The sequence below is a fragment of the Sinocyclocheilus grahami genome, unplaced genomic scaffold (genome assembly GCF_001515645.1).
Source record: "Sinocyclocheilus grahami isolate Dianchi unplaced genomic scaffold, SAMN03320097.WGS_v1.1 scaffold549.1, whole genome shotgun sequence".
In the NCBI taxonomy this organism is placed as follows: Eukaryota; Metazoa; Chordata; class Actinopteri; order Cypriniformes; family Cyprinidae; genus Sinocyclocheilus; species Sinocyclocheilus grahami.
Genome location: NW_015505728.1, coordinates 203,259 through 221,886, shown reverse-complemented (window position 1 = coordinate 221,886; position 18,628 = coordinate 203,259). Strand labels below are relative to the sequence as shown.

Sequence of the window (18,628 nt, the reverse complement as noted above, 5' to 3'; positions counted from 1 at the left end):
ACGGACCAGTAAATGGTTCAAACAGGCTATAAGTACAGTCGTTTGCTAAGTTAAATTAATTAGTATTTTAAACAAATCGGTTGATTTATGGATTCAACTCACTCATTAAGACAGTCACTTGCTGCCTCCTACTGGCGGTTGTAGTTTCATATTTTTAAAAAGTAGCTAATTATTTAATTTTTGCAATCATTTAATATTTCTACATTAAAATGTATTTAAACTTAACATAACTTGTGCAAAATCCATCTATGGATTTTGTTTATAGTGATTTCATTTTATTGTTAATAGCCAACGTGTTTTTTTTATTCAGATTGAATTTATTAAATTTAAAAATCTGACATAAAAAGACACAGATATGACAATAGATTTTCATAATAATACATCTCTTTGGTTTTTTCTGCTCAGTGTTATTTCAGGGTTTTGATCTCTCAACTGAGAGATCACATCCTGTTTATTGTATTATAGTGACTTATTTAATATTACATCTAAACTTTGACTAAGCTAGACATGTTGTCTATCAATTGTATACAGTATATGAACCTGAAAGCATATTTAAATTTTTGTATATTTTGTGTTACTCCATAATAATGTTCTAGTTGAGGGCATTTGTAGTATAGGAATAGGGCCCAAACATAACCTCAAGCCCAGGGGCCCCCGGCCCGTAAGTCCTGCCCTGGCTGTCACCCTGTACTATAAATGACTAGGCCTGCAAAAAATCTGCATGCAGAAATCCACAGAAAGCTCTGTAAATGTCCACAAAATAATTTAGTCCGTTTGCTAAATTTTGCCTGTTTGATAACATCTGCAGTTAAGAGTGTAATACTCTGAGCTCTTTTTTAGCAAGTTGCCATATTTAAACTATTCCACAGAATTCTGAAGATTTTAACACCATTATTAACTCAGAAAATGTGAAAAAAAGTGTGCAGAATTTGTGTAATGCTATGATTCACACATACACTACTGTAGCACTCAGCATTCCTCAAATAGGTTTCTTACCAGTCCATTTAAAGTCATGAAAAAAAAAAAACTTGGATGCATTAAAACAAAGTGGAAAATTGATGACCTCATCATGTCAGTCCTCTGGGATGTGTTTAAAGAGCGTTAGCCTGTGACGTATGTTCTCCTCTCGCTCCTATTTGCCTCTGCTTGTAGCTTTTTTTTCCCCAGTTTGCCTTAAAGGGGTCATATGATGCAATTTAAATTTTTCCTTTCTCTTTGGAGTGTTACAATCTCTTGGTGCATAAAGAAGATCTGTAAAGTTGCAAAGACTAAAGTCTCAAATCCAAAGAGATATTCTTTATAAAAGTTAAGAGTCAACCACGCCTACCTAAAACGGCTCGTTCTAACAAGCCCCCACATATCTACATCACGATGTGGGAAGATTTGCATAACGCCGCCCAAATGTTCACGCAAAGAAAGAAGGCGTAACTTTTATTCTCGCTGTAGTATTGTTGTTGCCGTGTCGTGAAGGCGCTGTGTGAAAGCGAAACTACTTTGTTTGGTCTTCCAAAAGAGGACGATATCCGCTTCGTCATGCCTGGAGCTGATCTGTGCTGGTCGCTGAGGAAATACATCAACTTCACGCTGTGGATCGCCGGATCGGCTTTCACCGTGGATGAAGCGGTTCAACCCAAATATTCCGATGTGTCCAGCGCATTTTATGGAGGACTGTTTCCTGATCCTGGTAGAGTAGACTATAATGTCGGCTGTTCTGACTCGCAGCCTGTAAGTACGTTTTTATATTTAAAGAATTTGGCACTGATGATTCAAATGCAAGTTTTGAGCAGTGTAGAGTAGCTTGTTGTTTGTCATTTCTCCCATCACAAATGCAGACATGGTTTTGGGCTGGATGATATGACCTAAAATAATTTTATTACATAGATTGCGATTAATGAACGATTTAGTTATTTATTAATTTGCCCTCATAAGTTCACTGACAAGGTTTGTACTGCATAACTATTAAAGGTGGGATATTTTTCTAATGAAAGAGTGCATTCTTATCTTTGTGATTTTAAAGTAATTGAATGAAACAAACTATTTATGGTTATTTATTGAAAATTTCAATAAATATAAATCAAAGCACACATTTCTTGAAATGAAAATGTCTTATGAAAAAAGTCACATTTCTGTTTGAATGTAAAAAGGATATTTTCACATCAAAATATGTAAAAAGCATGTTTTTACGCTGCTTTGGTTGCTCAGATGACTCCGCGTTTAAATTCTATGTTACTTTCCATGCCGCTGACTGGACGAAGTCATATGACTACACACAGTAATATGTTTTTAAGGGGAAAGTAAGGGTTGCCAATTCATGCTGCTGCCACAGGTGTTTTTAAGTCCATTTAATTAAAGCTATCACCCTTAGCGTGATTTTGACAGAGGGGACAGATGACGTAATATGGGATGATATTAGACTCAAAATTATTAATAGATGCATGCACAATTATCATGCATGTTTCTTACTAACCACAAACAAATGCCTTTCAATTTATGTTTGCGAATAAAGATGTCTGTTCTGCATTAATATATCATAAATTGCTCATGCAAAAAGGAATCTGTGCATATGTGGATCAGGCGACACGCGTGCATTCATTCACTTCTCTTCTGAATCAATTCTATTTGATTGATTTGAATTGAGACTTTCCGTTGAATTACAGAAAAAAAACTAAAACAAGGTTCCGTCACAAAGTTCTTGTTTGGCAAAATTAATATAAGCTATTCTGTGTCTTAAGACAAGTTAAGTTAGAACAAGTTCAATAAAACATCTTTATTATATTTCTACGGTAGAGGAGAATAGCCAAATCAAAAAGAAACAAAAAAACACAATGTAACATTAATGAAACCGTACTCAATGGAATGCGCACATGTGACTGGGGCTAGTGCCATCTAGTGGTTGCTGATATTCTGTGGCTCTGCTGCGTGTGGATCGCGAGCTATGTGTGTGTGTGGATTGGGCAAGGCTAAAAGGGCGGAACGAAAGTCTCAGAATTCAAATGAATCAAATAGAATCGATTCAGAAGAGAAGTGAATGAATGCACGCGTGTCGCCTGATCCACAAATGCACATTTTAATCGCTACATGCACAAATCATGATACTTTAATACAAACTATAATATTTGTATTCACAAATATGTCTCTATTTGAACAAAATGCTGCACATTTATGTAATTCTTAACTCTGCAGACACCGGTTGAAAAGCATTTGTTTCAGTGTAGTGACGCACATTTGAGAATTTTTCAAATTGTGTACACGTTAATGAATTGCACTGGGCCTTGTTCGTTGGTAGCTGTGTGTGTGTGGGGGACGTGAAATGCTGTAAACTGCTGAAATGAAGTCTCAAAATCCAAATAAACTGAACAAGATCGACTCGATCTTTAGCTCTGTGTAGCAGCATTAACTACACAGAGCCGTTGTTCACTGACGAGCTGCACAAAACCACGTTCATATTCGCGCGATTTTTTTGCGCAGCTCGTCAGTGAACAACGACTCTGTGTAGTTAATGCTGCTCAATGTGAAAGCCCGCAGGTGATGGAGATTTACCGCTGATTACAGAACCGGCTTTACTGACAAGATGCGTGTTAAATATCGCATGCGATTTATTGTGCAGCCCTAACATCAATTAATGCACGCGTGTCACCTGATCCACATATACACGGATTCCTTTTTGCATGAGCAATTTATGATATATTAATGCAGAACAGAACATTTTTATTCGCAAACATGTCTGTACAGGTGCATCTCAATAAATTAGAATGTCGTGGAAAAGTTCATTTATTTCAGTAATTCAACTCAAATTGTGAAACTCGTGTATTAAATAAATTCAATGCACACAGACTGAAGTAGTTTAAGTCTTTGGTTCTTTTAATTGTGATGATTTTGGCTCACATTTAACAAAAACCCACCAATTCACTATCTCAACAAATGAGAATATGGTGACATGCCAATCAGCTAATCAACTCAGTACAAATCGCTGCACAATAATTTAATCCCGAATTCCACAGACTCAAATTGAAAGGCATTTGTTTGTGGTTAGTAAGATACATGTATAACATTTATGCAGTACATGGATAATTGTGCGTGCATCTATTAATCATTTTGAGTCTAATATCATCCCATAATGTAAATGCGAATTGTCTAGTTTCGAATAGCAATCGAGGCTTGTTTTGTTTAGCGGACCAGGCAACCCCAGGTTTAAGTATTAACAGGTTTAAAAACTGAAATAAAATTACGTCGATAAGAGGTTCTGAATTTCAGTTTCGATTACTTTTCGATTATTTGTCCAGCCCTAACCCAAATACATTTTCTCAACATGTCGATCATGTGGCAATTTTCTGCCAAAGTAAAAGTGCTAGGAAATATTGTGTGGAAATGAAGAAATTAAAACAGCCATGAATATTAGTATTGTAATTTTATACTTGTACTGTAATTTTTTTTATTGTACAGTGAAATATTACAGTAGTAACTTGTTTTAATAAGTGCACTTGGTAATAAAAATAATAATAACACAATGATTACTACTTCAACTACTACTACTACTTATTATGTTAATAGTCAAATTGATATGATCACACATTTTGTGGCCAAATCGTGCAGCCCTGCAAAAAAGCACAGCAGAATTGGAGCTTTATTGCATTCTAAATCGCAATAAAAATTTTAATAAAATATTTTTTTTCTCAAATCATGCAGCCCTATTTTAGCAGTCTTCGTGTCGAGTTAAAGGTGCATGTTGTTCCAATTTAAAAAAAACATCATCCCCAAATCCTTTTTGCGTTTTCAAATCCTTTCCTCGAATTAACTTTGCTGTTTAAAAATTGAAATCCAGTCAATTCCTGTCTGCATTTTTTCCTGATTTACTGTAATATATTTTATTCTTTTATTTTAAGTACAAGGGGTTGCAAATGGTAATGTTTCATGATCACATTTTACAACAAGAAAGTTTTTTTTTTTGTTAGATATGACTGACAGTCTTGACTTGAGCAATTAATAGGTTGGAGAGTAACACTGATACAGCATTCTGTCACTTATAAGAGGGTTGAAATAGTGGATGGATTGGTGAAATGAATTATGGGTGGCAATTTTAAGCTGATGAATAGACAATTTTAGTGCCATTATGGTAATTATTGCAAAAGAGAGGAATTATGTTACTTCGCTCCCCTCTCCTCCTTGCATTTTAAGGCCCTTGTGCAGAATAATGAGTGAGAGAGAGATTTTCACATCAATTATGTTTTACTCAATGATGAACATTAGCGTTTGGAACCAAGTTGTGTCTCAATAAATCCACTGCACCTGATTTATCTTCCAACGGCAGAGTAGATCTGACATCGTTTAACACCAAAGCTGAGTCAAACACAGGAAACTTCATGTTCTCCTTGTCTAAATGCCATACCATTTCAGGAAATGTTGTTGTTTTAATTCTCCACTCTTCCGGATTTTCTGTCTAGTTTGTTTTCATCCATTTAAGCAACAGGAAAGAATTAAATTGCTTATTCACATCAGATGGGCTGAACTGCAAATGTGATTTAATCGCTCACTCATATCAGGGTGAAATTTCTTTAAAAAGGAAAGGTTCATGTTCATCTCATTTGATTGTTTCCTCTCTTTTTATTTGGAATGAATTGATTCAACGTTTGATTTCTTGGTCTTTTTCCCTTTTCCACTTTTATTTTATTTTTTTGCATTCCACCATGTTTCTTGGCTGTTCTGAGATGTAAAATTTGAACGAGCACTCATACTTAGATGGCTTCTGTGCTGTATTCCAAAATTAAGTGCATATGTGTATACATCAGCCTCAGAAGATGAACCTGAATGTATTCAAGAAGCAATTGCCAAGGCAACTGAATGACACTTTGGCGGCCTTGGTAGCAAGAGCCTCTGCAAATAGTCAAGACTCCAGTGGGAGGAAAAGCTGGAATCTTAGACCTTTTAGGTAGGAGTTACGTAAAACTAGAACTGTCAAGTTGACGTGTTCATTTAGTACAATTATTAAAAACAGAAAGCAAAAATTAATGCAGTTAATCATGTCTTCTGACCTCTAAATACCTTACGTTGTAAAGGATCCTTAAAACTTTCATTTTCAATTAATTTTTCAAATAATCTGTATGTTCAATTAATATTGAGATATGCGATTAATTCAGAAATGTCATTACTTTGCCAAAAATGTTAATTGATTGACAGTGAAATGAGTTTTATGGATAGGTTAGACATTTTTCTTGAGGCTGCATTATCAAAAAAAAAAAAAAAAAGGTTGGGTTAAAGGTTTTGCTATTTTCTTTTCATGCGCTTGAGGTTGTGTTGCTCTTTGTTTCTCATTACAGATTTTTCTTTTGGCAAGAGATACCCTTAAATATGCAATATGTCATGGTTATCATTAGGCTGTGTTAAAAGCATCCCACTTTGATGTTTCACCAACAGTGAACTCTTAAAGATACACAAAGAGAGTCGAATTAAATCACACTTTAGTGAAGAGAGAAATTCTCAACCCTGCCATATATGGAGCTCATGTAGCCATTGGAATTGGGAGTAAATTTAGAGCAGGGTTATTCAAATTCCAAGAGATCCAGCAAGGCCTTGTCTATAAAACGGTATCGATATTTATCGACGGTACACTTTCTTCGATAACGATAAAAAAATATTTGATATAGTGCATGATATAGGCACATGCTATGAGTGACTCAGACAGCACACACAAACACATGCTGAAATGAGTGCTGTGCCTGGCTGTGATGAGGAGATTGTGAATAAAAAATGTCAAATTTAAAATAAACATTTGTATTTGAATGTTAGGTGTGCATCAGGGAGCGTCTTCAGTGGCGAGTGAGATGCGGTGATAATGATGAAAGAGACGTTGTTGCATTTTAATGTTTTGTTAATCTAACCCAAATCTCACACGAGATGTAGCCATGCAAAGTTAAAACAGTTTAAACTTTTAGAAAACACGTCACGAATTTGTGGAGGTTTATTCCTTTTCACCGAGTCTCTTATGTTTTTAAATGCAATCTGTGTGTTGGGCGATTCGGCTCTTTGTATTAAGCAATGCATAAATACATGATGCTGTTTTGTTCATAACTGTTTGCAATTTACGAAATTATATTAGATTTTTATTAGTTAAAAGTTAAAAGTTAATTTAGACGTAATGCAGGTTTTTTTTTTGATAGACATTTATTTCCTTGCGTTGACAATTTAAATGTGCTGCATTATTTTACTCATTGTGCCCTCCTGTGGCCTCGGGAGACAAGCTAAAAGTTTCCTTAAAGGTGCCATAGAATGCATTGATACAATATTATAAATTGTTCTCTGATATCTACATAGAATGTATGTGGCTTAGGTAAGGGCAAAAAACTCCAGAAACAGTTTTACATGTCCATTTATAACCCTAGAATTTGTCCCTAGAATGAAATGCTCTGTTTTTACCTTATTTGGAAGGGTCATGAATAATAATGTTGAGCTCTGCTCTGATTGGCTGTTTCGCAGTGCAGCTCAATGTTGAGCTCTGCTCTGATTGGCTGTTTCACAGTGCGGCTCATTTCAGTAGCTCACACAGCAGGAAGGAAACACAGTGAAAATATATATTTCAATACTTTCTCTCGCAGTTATATCGTTGGATAATTATACTGTATATAAAATGTGGACATCAGGGAGCCACATATGCGGGGCATTGAAACTGCTTTCGAATGCACGATCACGTTTTACTTTCACTTTCGAGATTTGCGATCGCACGTGCTGTGTAAACTACAGCGGCAGTACTTACCACACATTTTACAAGATCAGATGTCAGTGGTGCTCAGGATCTGTAAATCATTCGCCATCAGACTAAGTCATCTCTCCTTAATCTGTTTATGTGGTAAGTTAAATCGTATGTACTGTAATGTAACAGGCTACTGCTAGCAAGCAGCTAACCATGTCCATTTATTGGCTCGTGTTATTTTATTAGAACGCGCGTTATTTGCTTTCCGTGCCTTTCTGAATACAGACACCAACCCATCCCTGCACTTCACATCCTGTAACATAACATTTATTTCCATGATCTGCCATTTTCGCTGTTGTCCTCGCTTGTTTCTTCACAATACCTGCAGAACTTCTGATGATTTGGCTGTGCAGGTCAGGCTGGCCTAGAACATGGGCGGGTATATGCAAATGTTGGGGGCGTACATATTAGTGATCCCGACTGTAACGTCACAGTCGGTGTTATGCTCTGATTCGCCTATTTTTTTACATAAGATTTAACAAGATTTACATAAGAAAGAGGAAACAATGGTGTTTGAGGCTCACGTTATGTCATTTCCATGTACAGAACTGTTATTATTCAACTATGCCAAGGTAAATACAGTTTTCCATTCTATGGCACCTTTAAGACATATTTAATCTGCATATAAAACATTAGAAATTCGATATTTGTTTAATTTTTATTGTGTGTTTGACTGTTAAAACAAAAAATATTTGTTGTTTGACTCAATAAATTGGGTTAATATAAAAATACAGTGGTTAAATTTAAACATTTTTTTTCTATTGCTCTTTGTTTTACAAAAGGTTATAAAAATGTCAATAATTATTGATACCGAACGATATGAAACATTATATCGTTGACACATTTTTTTGCTATATCATCCAGCCCTAGATCTAGCCTGTACATTTCTGTAGTAGCAAATGTCCAAACTATTATAACTTATAATAATGTAATATTTAAAAAATAATAATTTAATAAATATAATTCTATATTTACTAAGTGACTGTACATCTCTGAGCAACACTCTCGGGTGTTTTTTTTTCTTTAACACATTTTTTTTTATAACAGATTCAGAATAGCATAAACAATTCAGTGAATGATTCACTTCTTAATCACTCACATAATCTGTCTCTGAGTCATTGAATCATTAATTCAACCAATCAATTTAAAGGCAGTCACTTGTTCCCACCTACTAGGTGCAGATCTGCTGGCAAACTGTAAGAAGGCATGATCATTTGGTCATCTCAATTAAATGGATTCAGTCACCTGACTTGCTAGAATGAAACTCCCTGCCTTCTCTATTAAATAGGAGCACTTGTACTCGTTCAGTTTGGCATTACGTCTAGCCGACTGTACAGTTGCCTGGTTACATGCGAACTGGTAGGAAGGATGGTGCCAGGACTTGAACATATGAAGGAAACATTGGCTCAGTGGGACCAATCTGGCAGTCAGCCCCCTCCTGCCCTCTGCTCCCCTTGCTCGCCTGGCCCTCTGGGCTGCTCTTTCCTTTGTTTCAAAGCCAACAATTTGTATTTTTGAGAAATTTTGTAATTAGGAAAGCAGTGCGAGAGCTTTAGGGTTGCATTTAATATTTACTTGAGTTATGTTAGGACAACGTTAGAAACTTTAAGGCAAAAATGAACAAACCGTGTTCAAGATGCTGACCAACGAAATGTGGAAAATGTTTTAAGTGTGTTGTGGTAAATGTCCGGCATAGTTAATTTACCTGCGTCAAAGTTTCAGTCTTTATAGGTGTGAAATTAGCAGTGGTATTCTGTCAGAAACTGATCTGTGGTGAAGTTTCAGTTGTTAAAGTGTTTCAATTAGGGCTGCCCTCGACTAAGGATTTTTCTGGTCGACTAGTAGTCGTTCATTTTAAGCATTAGTTGACTAATCGCACGTTTATTAATAAACAATTTAAATCATTATAATAAGCCTTTAATTGCCTACATTGCCTAATAAGTGCTCAAGCGCACACATAAAGCTTGCCACAGTGCACCGCCGAAGCTAATGATTATGAATGTGTCAGGGAAAAACAGTAAGGAGACTGCATTAACATTTTAATAATTCACTGATAAACTAGTGCTTTCTTTGTTCTCTGTTTAAGAGATGATGTCAGCGACACTTACTTGTCATCTCCGCAGTAGTGCACCTGTATGCATGTTTCATATGGATTACATAATCTGAGAATATCTGTTTTCCATTTGAATTAATTCATTTGAAAGTAGACATTTCACTCTCTATAGATATATTTTTTATGTCTGTAAGGCAAACATACACGGAGTTTCGCGCTCAAGTTCACAGAGACCGAGACGGCAGAAAGCACATCCTGTTTGCTTTCATTATTTTACAAAAGCACATTTTGTTGTTATTGTTATATGTGCACACAAATAAACGTAGAGTCTTTACAGATTCGAAAGCTGTATTACTCTTATCGGTGTGACCAAAATTGAGGGAGTATTTTAGGAGTAAGCGAGTGCACCGGCGCCTCCATCTGTCCTGCAGTGAGCTACTGTTCAGCTCCACACTCTGCAGACATTTGAATAGCGCACATTTCTCTTAACATTAGATTGAGCGCGAGCGGCCATGTAAAGTTGCTAATACTTACATTCAGATGATAAGCCATATTTGAGGTCGATGAATGATAGGCGAGCGTTTGGATGTCCTGCACGATGTATTTTATTACCATAGCCGTTAACGATCTGTCCGTCACAAACTGCGTGACTTTGCCTGTGGATTTTTGTATTTATTTATATATTTTTTCTGCGACTAATACAATTTTGGTCGACCAAGCCTCTTCTGGTCGACTAACAATTAGGATTGCTCTCTTTGATTAGTCTGATATCTTTTAAATCAACCAGAGGTGTGAGTTTATCTAGGACCAGCTAGATAATGTCTGATTATTTTGGATTTTTGGTGTCCAATACCTTATATTGAATTATTGCTTTATTTTTTGTTTTTGATTTATTACCTGTGTATACTATTATTGGATGCTATTTGAGACCCATCAAATGTTTTAGGGATGCACCTATTGCAATTTTCTTGGCCATTTACAATTTCTTTTTGATTCCGATTGTCTTTCTAAGATCTATAATTGACACTATATCCAAACAAAAACCAATGCAAAAAAATATATACATAATAAAAGAAATTATTAAACATTACAATTCCTCCAATCTGGACTAAGCTACAGATGTTCTCTCATTTAAACAACTCTCAAAATAAAGTGCTCTGTGACTGGAAAGAAGAAGAAATAACAATGAACTGAAAATTTTTGCTATTTTTCAAGTAAAGTTATAAAGTTGCTATTTTTGTCAGCAAAAATTGAGCGAAAACAGTCAATATTGTGTCTAAAATGTAAGCCACTTAATTTTAAACTCTTGTTTATTGAACTACTATCGTATAAAATTCCACACCGATGACATGTTGACATGCAGATGTGAACGTAAGTGGGACGTAAAAATGGACTGGCTCGGAATCGGCACACTGACCGTGTGGAAAATCAGCTAATTCCGATCCCCGGCCAGTCGATCGGTGCATCTCTAGTTTTATCTAATATATAACCAAAAGTTTGAATATCTGTAAAAATATCAGTCAAAGCGATTCCATCTCTAGACACAATAGCCTAAGTTTTGCATCTGAATTTTACACTTCTGGCTTCACTAAGATCCTTTTTTTTTTCAGATGAGTGTTGACATTGCAACTAAAATAAATTAATGTGTGATTATAAAATTACATAAGTTCTGAGATATTTTGATGTCTTTTAATGTTTGCCAAACAGTTTGTGCTCTTAAAAGCGCCGAGTCTGAACTCCAAAATTGAGGAATGTCATTAGTTTGTCAACAGCATGGTTTGTAGACTGACTGTGAACTCTGTAAGACCCTGGTTATGTGAGGTTGAAATTCTCATGCCCGGGCTTAGCCCTGTGTCTGGTTAGCTGCGCTCCACATTAGCAGCTTTGCCTGAGCTCAGTAATGGGAGCTCAGAGGACCTGAACAATACTGCCCACTGTTCAAACGCTTGTCCCCTGCGTCTGTAATCCATAAGTGCTCAAAAGGTGAAACATGTGAATTAGCCAAAGACATTATGCATTTAATGAGTCTAAAAATAGAGGATACATTTCCAACATCAACTGCAGCGGTTGCTATGAAAACAGAAATTCAAATGCTTGTCCTTCAGCTGTGTGATTGTTCACTGGATTTATTGCTGTAGTGGGAAAATGTAGTATATTATTTGAAAATATAACTAATTGGCATGATTTAAAGGAACTGTTAAATAGGAAATGTAAAATATAATTTTTTACATATTTTGAGCTGTGTTGTGTTATTTTAGATCACTGGTTCTTTTAACTCGAAGGCCCTCACTGTCCAACTCAACTTTTGATAGTAATATATTATAGTTATATACATAAGTATAAATAAAGAAATAATATATAAAGAAATAATTAAAATATATATATATATAATTAATTTTATATAAAATTTGAGAAACCACTACATGTTTTTCATGATGCTGATAATGGTAAAATATGTCATGCACTTTCATTTCCAGCATTAATCCTTACTATTTTTCACATAAGAAATTTGTCTGATTGTTTTACATTTGACTATTTTTAGCACTATTTATGTTGGTGTTAAAGTGAAGTGTCTCCTCTTAGCCCAGGCTTTTTGAGACACTGCAGATGTCACGAATTGGTCACCAATATTTCAGCGTATGAGAACAATGCAAGGATTCGAAGTAGAAACCGCTGTTGAATGACAGATCCTGTTTGACATTTGACATATTGGTCCTGAAATGGATTGGTTGAAACTCTGTATTCACTGTAAGATTGGCTGACAGCCTTGTCGATGTCTGCTAGAGAATGGCAGCATTAGAATTCATTACTTCTCATTCACAGATTTTTCTCTCTTGGACATTCCCACACTCCCGAATTGATGCCATGTGCACTTGCGGACAGGGGGGGGAAAATCCATCTGCTGTGTTTTAGAAGACATGAACATTCAAAACATATGTCCCATAAGCCTCCCTGACCCAAGGTCTAAGATGTCTGTAATTGGTTACCTGCAATGTTAGTAAGTAACTAACTAAAAGTAGTAATAATATTAATGTAATAATAATTAGTTTTTTTCAAGGATTCTAAATTCATCAAAAGTGACATATAAAAAAAATCTGTTTAGAATCAATGCTGTTCTTTTGACCTTTCTGTTCATCGAAGAATCCTTAAAAAATTATGTTTTCCATAGAAATATCAAGCATCACAACTGTTCAACATTGAAAGTGATAGAAATGCTTTTTGAGAACCAAATCAGCATATGTGACCTTGGACCACAAAACCAGTCTTAAGTAGCACGGATATGTTTGTAGCAATAGCCAAAAATACATTGTATGGGTCAAAATTATCCATTTTTCTTTTATGCCAAAAATCATTAGGATATTAAGTAAAGATCATGTTACATGAAGATATTTTGTAAATTTCCTACCGTAAATATATCAAAACTTAATTTTTAAATTGCATTGCTAAGGACTTCATTTGGCGATTTTCTCAATATTTTGATTTTTTTTTTTTTGCACCCTCAGATTCCAGATTTTCAAATAGTTGTGTATCGGCCAAATATTGTCCTATATCCTAACAAACCATACATCAATGAAAAGCCTATTTATTTAGCTTTCAGATGATGTATAAATCTCAATTTCCAAAAATTAACCCTTATGACTGGTTTTGTGGTCCAGGGTCACATATTAGAATGATTTCTGAAGGACCATGTCAGACTGAAGACTGGAGTAATAATGCTGAAAATTGAGCTTTTCCATATTTAAATAGATAATGATAACATTAATAATTTTAAATTAAACTGTTTTTCATGTATTTTTAATAAAATAAATACAGACTTGGTGAGCAATGAAAAATATTAAAACTCTTATAGACCCCAAATTTTTCATTGGTATTTTGTAATCAAAAGTTCTCTCGTTTCTAGTCAGCCATCTTGGATGGTTGTATTTATTGTAAATTTTACGTTCTATTTAATGGCTCCCTAAATTAAATCCTTGTTGTTGTTTTTGCCTGAAGTATTGCGATGTACAATGTGAAAATATCGTGAATATCGAATATTTCAAATTCAAGCATACTTTCCCAAAAGAATGCACCGAACGTCCAAAAAAGGAGACAACATGTTATTGCGGACTGCTCTACACACCTCTAGTACGCGAGCTTTCATGAGTGCAGTTGCCAGATATCAATAGTTCAGAATCCCTGAATCAGAGCTTCGCTGTTACAAGCATACATTTTCTGTCTAGTGTTTTGCTTATTTTAAGCAATCTGGCAACCATGCGCACGATGATCTGAAAACACCAACAAACAAGCTGGAGTTTAGCGATCTAAATGAAAGTGTCACTCAACCAGTCTGTGTTCTGTCATGAGATCTCGACTATATTGTTTTCGATTGTGATCGCTGAATAAATGCACTTACTCAACTGCTGTTGTTTGAATAGAGAAACATAGGCTATGGCAATTTGAAATTACTATTAGGAATTTCACTGTTACAATATTTTTCATTTGTTTTACCAGTTTTCATAATATAGACAGAAAGAGTACATCAGTCTTTGGTATTAATTTATGTATAAGAAATACCTATGTGTTCCAGCAACTAGCTTCCCATCCGAGAAGGTTTTTGATTCATGATGTTAAACTTATAAAAAACATCTCTTTCATACTTGTGTCTAGGCTCAGATGGAATATGACATTTCTGTGCTGATTTGGGGGCTTTAATAGCCGCTTTTTTTTTTTTTTTTTTATATTCCAAAATATTTAATACATAAACACACAAGGGGATGTAGAACTTTATTTATTTTGGGAAAAGGATTCTTGGTGAGTTTTCATTGCCACTGTCTTTGTTGCTTGCTGTTTTGTAAGGCTTTGTTTTTTGTAAAACTGTCTTGAAACAATTTGTTATAAAAAAAAAAGTGGTATACAAACAAATAGAAATTAAATTACATTTCCCCCATGTTAATAAACAAGGTGAGAATCTGATACTAAGCTAATAGAGGTTAGAGGGTTTTTGTGGGTCTTAAAAAGCTCTTAAAGTCTTATTTCGCTCTTCCTCAAATTAACGCCTTAAAAAGGTCTTAAATAAGAGCACAAAGTCTTAAAGGGGTCATATGATGCTGCTAAAAAGAACATTATTTTGTGTATTTGGTGTAATGAAATGTGTTTATGCGGTTTAAGGTTAAAAAAACACATTATTTTCCACATACTGTACATTATTGTTTCTCCTCTATGCCCTGCCTTTCTGAAACGTGTCGATTTTTGCAAAGCTCATCGGTCTGAAAAAGCGAGGTGTGCTGTGATTGGCCAGATATCCAGTGCGTTGTGATTGGCCGAATATCTCAAGCGTGTGACTGAAATGTTACGTCCCTTACCATATTGTGATGCCTGCGGCAACCACATGTGACGACCCCGGGCTGGACTCCGCTTTGTCCACGGTGAAAGCCGATCCGGCGATCCACAGCACGAAGTTGAAGTATTTCCTCAGCGACCAGCACGGATCAGCTCCTGGCATGACGAAGCGGATATCGTCCTCTTTTGGAAGGCCAAACAAAGTAGTTTCGTTTTCACAACGAAACACAGCGTCTTCACGACATGGCGGCGGCAACAACAATACTACAGCGAGAATAAAAGTTACGCCTTCTTTCTTTGCATGAACATTTGGGTGGCGTTATGCAAATCTTCCCACATCGTGATGTAGACATGTGGGGGCGTGTTAGAATGAGCCGTTTTAGGTAGGCGTGGCTGACTCTTAACCCCTTTAAATTCATGATGAAGTCATGGCATTAAATGTTGCAAGCATTGCAAAATATCAGTACAAATATCTAAACATCCTTTAATCAAGATTTAAATAGCATGTACTTGCAAATGTAAAATATATTGAGAAACAGAAAATAATTAAGCGAGTTGATGCTTAAATCAGGAAGAAATATCTGTCATAGGGTAAACGACTTGTTTTCACTTTGAATTCAGTAGATTTGTCTGAGCCCATTGACAGATATTTGTTCTTGTTTTAATCATGAACTCACTTAATTTTGATCAGTTTCACAGAAAATGAGTCATTTTGCTTCTCAAGTAAGTGTCTTTTGCTTTAAGAATCATTTGCACTGGAAACGATACAAAAGTAAAAACGATACAAGAATTGTGATCAGAAGGTACAGATTTTTTTTAAAATATATTTTGCCTCAACTTTTTTTTCTACTTAGTCTTGAAAATTCCTAAATCTCTATAAAACCTGCAGAAACCCTGCATCAGACAGTGGTCTAATAGGTTCAAATACTTTAAAGTGAACCTCCATTTGCAAGCGCTCAGATGCCACTGAAGAAAACCGAATGGAAAAACAAGTTTGTCTTGTTCGGCCTGCAAACATGTCACTCAGTTAAAATACACAGAGTTGTTGTTGTTGGTTGCAGCCCTTCTATCGCTCTCGCTGTCTTTACACACCTACTTGTTTTCTCTCCTATGTTCTCCGGGAAAGTCTGTCTGATGCCTTTGAAAGTCTACTCTCTGCATTCGCTTTCATGTGTTATTCTGCAGACCTTCTTTGCAGTCAGCTCCAAACAATGAGACCAATCCGGAAGCATGACCTACTTAAATGTTTCATGCTAACAGGCTACTGTCGTTTCCAACCACTTTAAACATGATTGATCTCACAGCATTTTTATAATGTTGTGAATACTTTGCCCTTGCAGGCAGAGCATACGGGAGGACCATCTTGCATCCCTTTGGATGTGCATCTGTGGTCTGTGTTGCCATTTGGCTGGCTGTTAGAAAGCATGAGTCCAAATCCAAGATTCTGTTCCGAAACCTAGTGTGCGGCCTACGCAGGCAGTATTTTAAGGAATTATAGACTAACTCCAGACACAAAGCCTATTCTAAACACTGCGCAGCACAATGATGCTAGTTATGTTATGCATATTTATGTTAAAGCATACATTATTTCTTTATTATTCCCTGAAAAACTAAATTGTGAAAGAAAGAAATATATATGTATATGCTTTTTTTTTTTTTTTTAACACTACTAAGATTTTTTTATGTTTTTGAATGAAGTCTGTCATGTTCACAAAGGCTGCTTTTATTTGATGAAAATATAGTAAATGATATTGTCAAATATTGCCAATATTCTTACAATTGCCAATATTCTTACTTGGTAAATGTCTTTACTGCAAATTTTGATCAATTTAATCCATACTTAATGTATTAAGTAAATGTTGAACGGTAGTGGACACATATTGAAATGTATCTGTAAGTTTATTTTAACCAGTAATTATGTACTATGTATAGATTTAGAATATGGTATTGTTAGCCAGTTTTAATCGATTGTAAAAGAGTCTCCCATGTCTTGTGTTAGGAATGCTATTTATGGCAGGCAGAGTTGCTGCATATGCAGAGCATTTCAAATTGATCATTTATGAGGTTCCGTTTCAGGAACTTTCTTAGAAGGCACAACTACCTATGTAGGGCACATGCAGGCAGCTCACAAGGTTTTGGAACAGAGCCCAAAAGTATGAGTGTCTCCATGAGTGGTCGACCAGTATGGGTGGCCAATGGCTAACGTCTCTAGGTTACGTATGTAACCATGGTTCCCCGAGGGAACGAGACACTGCGTCTCTTTGCCATACTCCCTGCATCCCTGCAGGCGCTACTTCATCGAAGCTGGGTGGCGCCCGGCCGGATGCGCTTTTATGCTTTCTGGTGCTTACGTCACCCTGCTCGTGATGTCTCACTGCTCCATTGGACGGATTTGACATGTGCTTCAGAACGCGGTCACGCAAGGGCGTTCCCAAAGCGAATCTCGACGCAGCGTCTCGTTCCCTCGGGGAACCATGGTTACAAACGTAACCTAGAGACGTTCCCCTTCAGGAACTCGAGCTTCGTCGAGATTCGCTTTGAAAATGAGAATACCAACTGCGCCATACTACCAAGTCCCTGCCTGTGTGTGTATCTTATGAGCACATCACGATGAGCCTGGCCGCTCTCATCAAATGTAGCCAGGCGAGAGCGGAGCGTGCGCAGCGAGAGCTTGCAGTGATGATGAAGAGCAGAAGCTGGGTGGGGCCCGGCCTGATGCGCTTTTATGCTTTCTGGTGCTTACGTCACCCTGCTCGTGACGTCTCGCTGCTCCATTGGATGGATTTGACACGTGCTTCAGAACGCGGTCACGCAAGGGCGTTCCCAAAGCGAATCTCGACGCAGCTCGAGTTCCTGAAGGGGAACTGTAATGTGCCAGATTTAACTCTCTTAAATAAAAGTTAATTTAATGATAACCAATGCAACCTCAACAAAATTGCTAAAAATTTTATTTTATTTAGTGTAGCGAATCAGCTCATGAGAAATATGAATAATTTATCAGAACTAGTTATAATTAATTATAAATATTTAGATCCGCTGTAGATATTTACTTGACCTCTCAGAGTCAACTGTCTGTCAATTCTAAGAACGTTAATTTCCTGGTTAAGGGAAATAACTTTCTTACTGTACAATTCTACACCGAGCTTGTAGCATAAATCTGCATGATTAAGTGACTCCAGTTATGAGCAAACAATGAACAACATCAAATGTGATACAAGTAAGACTTTATTAACTACATAAACACTTAAACTAGTCTAACATACTACATAAACACTTAAACTGGTCTAACATACACATACACACACACGCATACAGTTGGTATAGGAAAGGGTTAAAGCTTAACGCAGTAAAGAGGAGAGAAAATAAGTATAAATTTATGGAACCATTTGCATATTCAGTGCAGATCTACCGCCTGAAGGAAACATCAGATTCTGTTCAAACACACCTTTGTAAAAAAAGGTGCAAATGATACCTAATGTATCAATTAATAAGACTAAGTTTGAATACTTGCA

The 18,628-nt window shown here is 36.1% G+C and overlaps 1 protein-coding gene and 1 long non-coding RNA gene across 3 annotated transcripts in view; both read left to right on the top strand.

Annotated features, from left to right (window-relative positions):
- LOC107555914 (adenylate cyclase type 5-like) overlaps positions 1 to 18,628 on the top strand; it is a 99,467-nt gene that overhangs the window by 14,993 nt on the left and 65,846 nt on the right. The gene's annotated exons all lie outside the window — the stretch shown is intronic.
- Positions 12,832 to 18,628, top strand: part of LOC107555916 (uncharacterized) — a 15,884-nt gene continuing 10,087 nt past the window's right edge. The window contains exon 1 of the long non-coding RNA XR_001605220.1: positions 12,832 to 12,843. This is a non-coding gene — a long non-coding RNA (uncharacterized lncRNA). The remainder of the gene's footprint in view (positions 12,844 to 18,628) is intronic.